The 7773-nt window shown below is 37.4% G+C and overlaps 1 pseudogene; it reads right to left on the bottom strand.

The window, feature by feature from the left end:
* Positions 1-3105: 3105 nt before the first annotated feature.
* LOC102958399 lies at positions 3106-3947 on the bottom strand (annotated as a pseudogene).
* Positions 3948-7773: the final 3826 nt, after the last annotated feature.

Raw genomic sequence — 7773 nt, 5'->3', positions numbered from 1 at the left:
GAGGATGCGGAGAAACAGGATCTCTCTTGCTTTGTTGTTGGGAAGGCAAGCTGGTGCAGCCGCTCTGGAAAACAGTATGGAGGTTCCTCACAAAACTAAAAATAGAACTACCCTACGACCCAGCAATTGCACTACTAGGCATTTATCCACGGAATACAAGTGTGCTGTTTCGAAGGGACACATGCACCCCCATGTTTATAGCAGCACTATCAACAATAGCCAAAGTATGGAATGTCCATTGATGGATGAACGGATGAAGAAGATATGATATATATATATATATATATATATATATATATATATAGACACACAACGGAGTATTACTCAGCAATCAAAAAGAATGAAATCTTGCCATTTGCAGCTATGTGAATAGAACTGGAGGGTATTATGTTAAGTGAAATTAGTCAGTCAGAGAAAGACAAAAATCATATGACTTCACTCATATGAGGACTTTAAGAGACATAACAGATGAACATAAGGGAAGGGAAACAAAAATAATATAAAAACAGGGAGGGGACAAAACAGAAGAGACTCATAAATATGGAGAACAAACTGAGGGTTCCTGGAGGGGTTGTGGGAGGGGGGATGGGCCAAATGGGTAAGGGGCACTAAAGAATCTACCTCTGAAATCATTTTTGCACTATATGCTAACTAATTTGGATGTAAATTTAAGAAAATAAAAAATAAAAGAAGTTAATAATAATAAAGAAAAAAGAATCTACTTCTTAGAACAATTATTGTGCCAGTCAGGGTCTAGTCATGAGATAACCATACCACTCATTTGAACAGAAAGAATTTAACATAAAGAATTTGTAACTAAGTATAAGGATGTCATTGAGTGAGTCATTGAACAGATAACAAGAAAACCCTAAGGTAACTTGATATGCAAAAGGAACCCTGAAGTATCAAGGAAATAGCAACTGAAGGAAGCAGGTGCTACCCTTAGGGCTGACAGATGAATCTGGTTCTGCAAATGTTTGAAAAACCAGTTGACCTGCAGCTGCAGGATGGCCCTGCTCTAGATGGGTTGAAGAGGCACTGCTAGCGGGATGCACACAGAAATCAACAGCCTACAGTTGCAAACCTTCAGCTCTAAGAGGAATACGCTAAAAGAAGCAAACCTTCAGCTATGAGAAGATCTGAGGATCTCATGTGGAACATGGTGACTATCGGTGTTATTATATAATTGGAATTTGCTAAGACAAGAGAATTTAAATATTCTCACCAAAAAGGGGGGAGGGAAGGGAAAATACGTGAGGTGATGGATGTGTAAATGTACTCAATAGGGGGGATCCTTTTACATTGTATACATATATGACGTGCACTTTAAATATCTTACTATTTTATACGCCACTTATATAAAGCTCAATAGAGCTGAAATTTTAAAATAGAAAAAGGCAGGGCTCCTGGGTGGCTCAGTGAGTTAAGCATCCAAGTCTTGATTTCGGCTCAGGTAATGATCTCACAGTTCATGGGTTCGAGCCCTGAATCAAGCTCCGTGCGGACAGTAAGGAGCCTACTTGGGATTCCCTCTCTTCCTCTCTCTTTGTCCCTGTACTGCTCACATGCTCTCTGTCTCTCAAAATAAATAAATAAACTTTTTTTTTAAAGGCATGCAAGGACCCCACAGGAAATGAGCACAACATGGCAGTTCCTTCTTCATCCAACAACCTCATGGTTCTTTTCTCACTCCCCTGTTATCAGAGCCAAATAAGAAGACAACTCTCAAAATTTGCATTTCCAAAATCCAGCTCCAGCATCACACAGCAGAGTCCAGGAGGTTGAGTTTGAAGTTAAAAGTAAAATTATGTGAAAACTGACACAGCTGATAAATGATTCAATTTTTTTGCAATAACCCCTTTTAGCACCAATATGTTAATACATGCTTAATGAATAATTAAATACTAAGTTCCCATTTCTCAACAGAGTTGATAAACATGTGAATTGCACAAAATATTTGTGCAGGCTGTATGTAGAGAAAAAACTAATCACATAAAAGCTGGAAGAAATAGATATGTTGAAGGTAGAAGCATCTAATTCAAAAGATAATGATTATTTTTAGAAAACCGTACCCAAATATCTCAATTTCACAGGTGCATCTGCAGAAAATGTGTTTATTTATCACTCTGAAGCATGACTTTTCATTGAGATCAAATTATTTTCCTTCTAAATTGATTTCATTCATTTTTTGGAATCCGAGTGTTCCTTGTATCCCCATGGAAAGGGAAGTGATAGCTGTAATATGTTGGTTTCATTGGCAAAGGAAAATGTCTGTAAACAGTTAAAGGGTGCCATTTTGTAAAAGTTTAATCACATGCTTCATGCAGTTATTTCTATTATGGTTGGGTTTCTTTCATTAAATTCACATAACAAAGTAAAGCTTTGGAAGGTCAGTCTGTTGAAGATAAGTCTACTGTATGTTCAGTTAAAAGTTCAACACTAAATATATAATTATTTGTTTTTGCAATATTAATGTGGATACAAATTCAGCAGAGCCCTGTACATCACGGGTAAAGTAATGGTCTTACTAAATTAAGAAACTTACAGAGAAAAATACTCTTGGAGTTGGCTCTGGCACACAAATAAGTTATAATTTCCTCCAACAAACTGTCAATAGTCTACCATTTGAAATAGAAACTACAGGGGCGCCTGGGTGGCTCAGACGGTTGAGCCTCCGACTTCGGCTCAGGCCATGATCTTACCCTTTGTGGGTTTGAGCCTGCGTCAGGCTCTGCGCTGACAGCTCAGAGCCTGGAGCCTGTTTCAGATTCTGTGTCTCCCTCTCTCTCTGCCCCTCCTCTGTTCACGCTCTGTCTCTGTCACAGAAAATAAGTAAACATTGAAATAGAAACTACAGATGTCAAAATTTATAAACATTAAAGTACTATAAAAATTTCATGATGAAGCTTATGTTAAGTACCTGAAATGTATTTTTGCAAGGTCATAAGTGCATTCTCTCTTTGCTGTTCATCCACAGATTTTAGAAATGTTTCAGCCTTTAAGAGAACTATTTTGTAAATCAACCTACAAGTCCTGTAATGGCATTGAATATTTTCTTCTTATTTTTAATGGATCAGTTATTTAATTAGGTTCTTTGTAAGAAATTTAGAACACCAATCTGTGAGGGTAAACTCCATTCCGGAGAGACTACACAAAGCGGAGGTAACCCTGAAGCTGAGGAACAGCTTTGATTTTTGGCAGAATTTGCAAGTCCACAGCTTTCTCATCAACCTTGCGCTGCTCTGTAATCTCATGTTTCTCTTTCTCTGTGTCGAAGATGTCACATTGCAGGTGTCTGGGTTTACACGGCTCCCTCTTCTTAAGGTAAGCATCGATGAGGTGTCTGGGGATTTTCGCACTGCTGGTATCAATTTTGGTGGAGGTGGCAGTGACTAATTTCTGGTGTGTTCTACGAAGAGGAACTCGATTGAGGGACAGAGGTCCGATCGCAAGTAACAAGCCATGCTCAGTTGCTTCAGGAAAACCACCCTGTTGACTCTGTGGTGCCCAGTGAGGACGATTAAAGTGGTCCCTCGCAGTTTCCTCACCTGCTGACTGAAAGGTGTTTTGCCATGGCTCAACAGCTTCTGAGCACACCTCCTGTAGGATGATGCCCAGGCATTTTGAGAAGTTTAACCACTCAGATACCACCATTCTTGCCACCACCAACTGGTTTTGTGACAGTAGCAGAACTTCTTTTTCTTTTCAAGCCTGGATTTAGCTGCTGAATACTTCCTCTTGTACACAGCCTGTCTCGAATACATAGCCGATTGGGAGTATCTACCACTTCCTCTGACCAGGACAGGGTCTTGGCTGCAGTGGGGCTTCCCCTTCTTTGACGTTTTAGCCTTGAGGTTGCCCTTCTTAACGTTGCCACCAGCATTAGCCTTCTTGGCTTCAGGTTTCTTCTCCTTAGTATCTGACTTCTCAGCTTTTTCACCCAGCATCTTGCAAGATGGGAAAGAATGGCATTGAATATTCTCTGAAAGAACTCTGCATTTAAGAAAAATGTTTGGAAATCTATTATCAAAATGTCCAGTGAATTGAAGCCAAAAACTAGTTTTTGCAATAGCTGCAAACAAAGGCAAATTTATCCCTACAAAAACGGGGACATGAACAAATTAAATGATGAGGCCTCAAACAGTGTGCAAGATTTAATTTTAAAATTCTGTAAAAGTCTTTGAAATGACTTGCAGAAAAAAAATCTTTTGATCCAGTTCCTTTTTTTGTAATTGGATTATATTATGTACTGAAATGCAACGAAATTGAAAAGACCTATGATTTTGCAGCATCTGTTTTGCAAAACACTAAAAATATTATAAATGGAGAATTTATTTTATGAACTTTATAAGGTAGATTTTTAGAGGGTAAAGCTTTATAGGGTATATTTGTAGAAAAGAAAAACTCTAAACTGAGACAAAAGACAGTGCCTATAAAAATGTTTGAACTAATACATTTACATATTTCATTAAAAGTAGAATTGAGACTATCTTCCACTTAGAATTTGTCTCTGAACTTACTAGGTAATTCAGAACCCTTAAATATTTCCTCAATTAAAATATTATATGATCAAAAAAATCCCATATAGTCTACAAAAAAAAAGTAAATACATGTCGTTTTCAAGTGTATTAATATTAACTGAAGATTTTAGGCAATTTTTGAAAAATTAAAAATTTAAAACCATATTAAAATAATAATTCATCCTGCAGAAAAATATTAGTGAATTAATATTAGAGAGAGATATGGTTTGTGCTAAATTTTTGTTTGGACAATCAATATAATTTTTATATTTTGCTTTTCTCTACAAGAAAATATGTCATACTACTTTTTAGAAAAAATTTATCTTTGAAAATAATTTTTATGAAAACTATTTTATACATCAGCCAATATAAATAATATGGTGAATTAACTGTTCAATGAATAAACATTTCAAATATAAAATTATAATCAATTTTAATGTATCCTTTCATTCTCAAAAGTGTCTTGACTTGCTATCTTATTTTGCTCAGGTTACCATCACAGAATATTATAGACTGGATGGCTTACCAACAGATATTTATTTTTTCACAGTTCTGGAAGCTACAAGTCTGAGATCAGGGTACCAGTATGTTTGGGTTCTGGATTCTGGTGAAAGTTCTCTTAGCTTGCAGATGGCTGCCTTCTGCCTGTGTCCTCATACCTCACATGGTGGGGAGAGACAGACTAAGCTTTGTAGTGTCTCTTCTTACCAGACCACTAATTCCATCATGAGGGCCCCATGATCTCATCTAAATGTAATTATCTTTCAAAGACCCCACCTTCAAATACCACCCCATTGTGGGTTAGGTTTTCAAAATACGAATTTTTGGGGAGACACAATTTAGTCCATATCTCTTGAACAATAAATTTTGGGGCTCCATACTTAAGAATCTTACTATCATAGAGTAAGGAATGGTCCCTTGGCATCAGAGTCCAGATGCACAGTCCTGGCTTGTCTTTGGTTGTCAACATCCAGTTCCAGAGCATCCAGATCCAAATTGACATATTTACCTTTAATCTGTTTTCCAAGAACAGCTCATTTTTAATCCTCTTCTCCCTGTCTGTGAAAGATTTCTACTCTTCTGGGCCTCTCAGCCCAGCCTATGTTCCTCTTGGGGATACAGGCCCTCCTTTCCATCTTTTAGGAAGTACGGAATTATGTGAGGCTGTCCTCGGGCATTTAGGCAGTTCATGCTACCATTGCTACCTTACTGCTCAGTTGCCATGATGAATGTTGGGTTTCTCTAGGAGGCTTGCAACCTCCTTGGGAAATTAGCCAATGGTTCTCTGTGGTCTGGGATACCCTCAAAATAATTTGAGGTTTTTATTGTTCCTCCCTAATCCTGGCACTTGCCTGAGGGGATGGCACCGGGTTCAGGGATTCATCACTATCTAAAGTCTGGTCACATCCCCTCTTATTTCTCCTTCCCAGAAAGTTGACTTTATCTCTTTTTGGGGAAAAACGAGCTCTTAAATCATTCCACAGTATTTACATAGACATAGTTTAAAATTTGGCTGTCATATTTTTGGAATCCTCTATCAAATAGCTTCACACTTGCAATCAATTGCCTTGGGTTTGAAGATGATTATGGCTAAAATGAGTTGAAAAACAACAATAAAAATTCAAATGACTTTTTTGTATACTGTATTTACCCTTGTTCTAAATAATGAAAGCTAGCTAGCGGCTCCACAGGGGAAGACAAGACAGGAATGCTGGAAGGACAAGCCTTAGTTATTACCTCACAATGTCCTGCCAAAAATGTTGGAATTTTAAGACTGAACAAAATCCTTATAAATTATTCATCAAGTCCACCCTTTTGTTTTATAGATGTCCTGTGTAAAGTGAGACCCAGAGAGATTAAATGATTTTCTTTTAAGGCTGCACAGATTTTGAACCACAGAAGTAGGGCTACAATGAACTTTACCTCCACCAAGTACAGGAATTCCTTTCACTGATTTACACTATTTCCATATATATATATATATATATATATATGGTTTTCTGAATTTCTTTAAAAAAGTGGCATCAAAAATTAGACATGTCACTTCAAGTGTGTTCAGAAATGGGGTAGAATTCGGACAGCCTGCTGACTTCTGGATGCTGCACTTCTCTAAGTGCCAGCTAAGATGCTCTCCTTTTGAGTTTTGATGATGTCTCATCTCAGTGGTGGTTTGTCATAAGCACCTGCCGGCTATGCTGTCAAGCCAGTTCTCCTCTTTCTGTGTCATGTGCTTAATTTGCAAAATTGCATTCAAAGTTCAGGCGTCAGAGTGTCATAGAGTAATGTTGCTTTATGGGGCACCTGAGTGGCTCAGTCGGTTAAGCGTCCTACTTCAGCTCAGGTCATGATCTCTCAGTTCGTGGGTTTGAGCCCCGCACTGGGTCTCCACTGACAGTGCAGAGCCTGCTTGGGATTCTCTCTCTCCCTCTCTATCTCTCTGCCTCCCCCCATTTCTCTTTCTCTCTCTCTCTCTCTCAAAATAAATAAACTTAATAAAAGGATAAAAATTAAAAAAGAATAAAGTTGATTTAATAATTTATGTTGCTAAGGAAAAGGAAAATGATTTATACTGTAAAAATGAAGCCCTTTCCAATTAGTGTATAATCTAAACCATAACTGCCTATTAAGAACATTTTTCTCACAGAGTTGAAAGCCTTTCTAAAGGTTTTCCATTTTAAGTAGAACTTTTCAGGTACAGATGCATTCTGAACCCCATTTTTTCCAGCTTTAGGAGCCCAGCATTTTAACCTGTCCTGTGAGACACTTCATGTCTTGGCAAAAACTGAAACCTACCAGAATTTTTAGGGAAAATAATTCTAAAACTGTCTTACTGTATATGAGCAAGGTTTAATGGCCTTTTAAAGCATACATTTGTTTCTGTATGACACTTAATTGTCCAGTTTGTTTGGTCACTTAATACAGAATTTTAAGAGGGATTATAATCTCGAAGTACTATCAATGCATTCTTTCTCTATTTGTGGTCCATAATGACAATAAACAAGTAATAACATTCTCATCTTAAGAACTGCAGGGCACAGGCAGCACATGAATCTTCACTGTTCTATTTTCTACATAGGAGAGTTGTCTTATTTACTCCAGATTAATCATGGAGTTTGGTTTTTCTGCTCTCCATATTAACTGAAACTTTCTTGAACAGTAAGATCTTAAAACATATATGGCTACAAAGCAGATTTACCTCATCTGTAAGAGAGAGAAAAAAATAAATCTGTTAAGAATATTATTACAATTTTAG

The sequence above is a fragment of the Panthera tigris genome, chromosome B1, assembly GCF_018350195.1.
Source record: "Panthera tigris isolate Pti1 chromosome B1, P.tigris_Pti1_mat1.1, whole genome shotgun sequence".
Lineage (NCBI taxonomy): Eukaryota > Metazoa > Chordata > Mammalia > Carnivora > Felidae > Panthera > Panthera tigris.
Note: the sequence above shows the minus strand (reverse complement) of the source record. Positions and strands in the feature narration are given on the sequence as shown.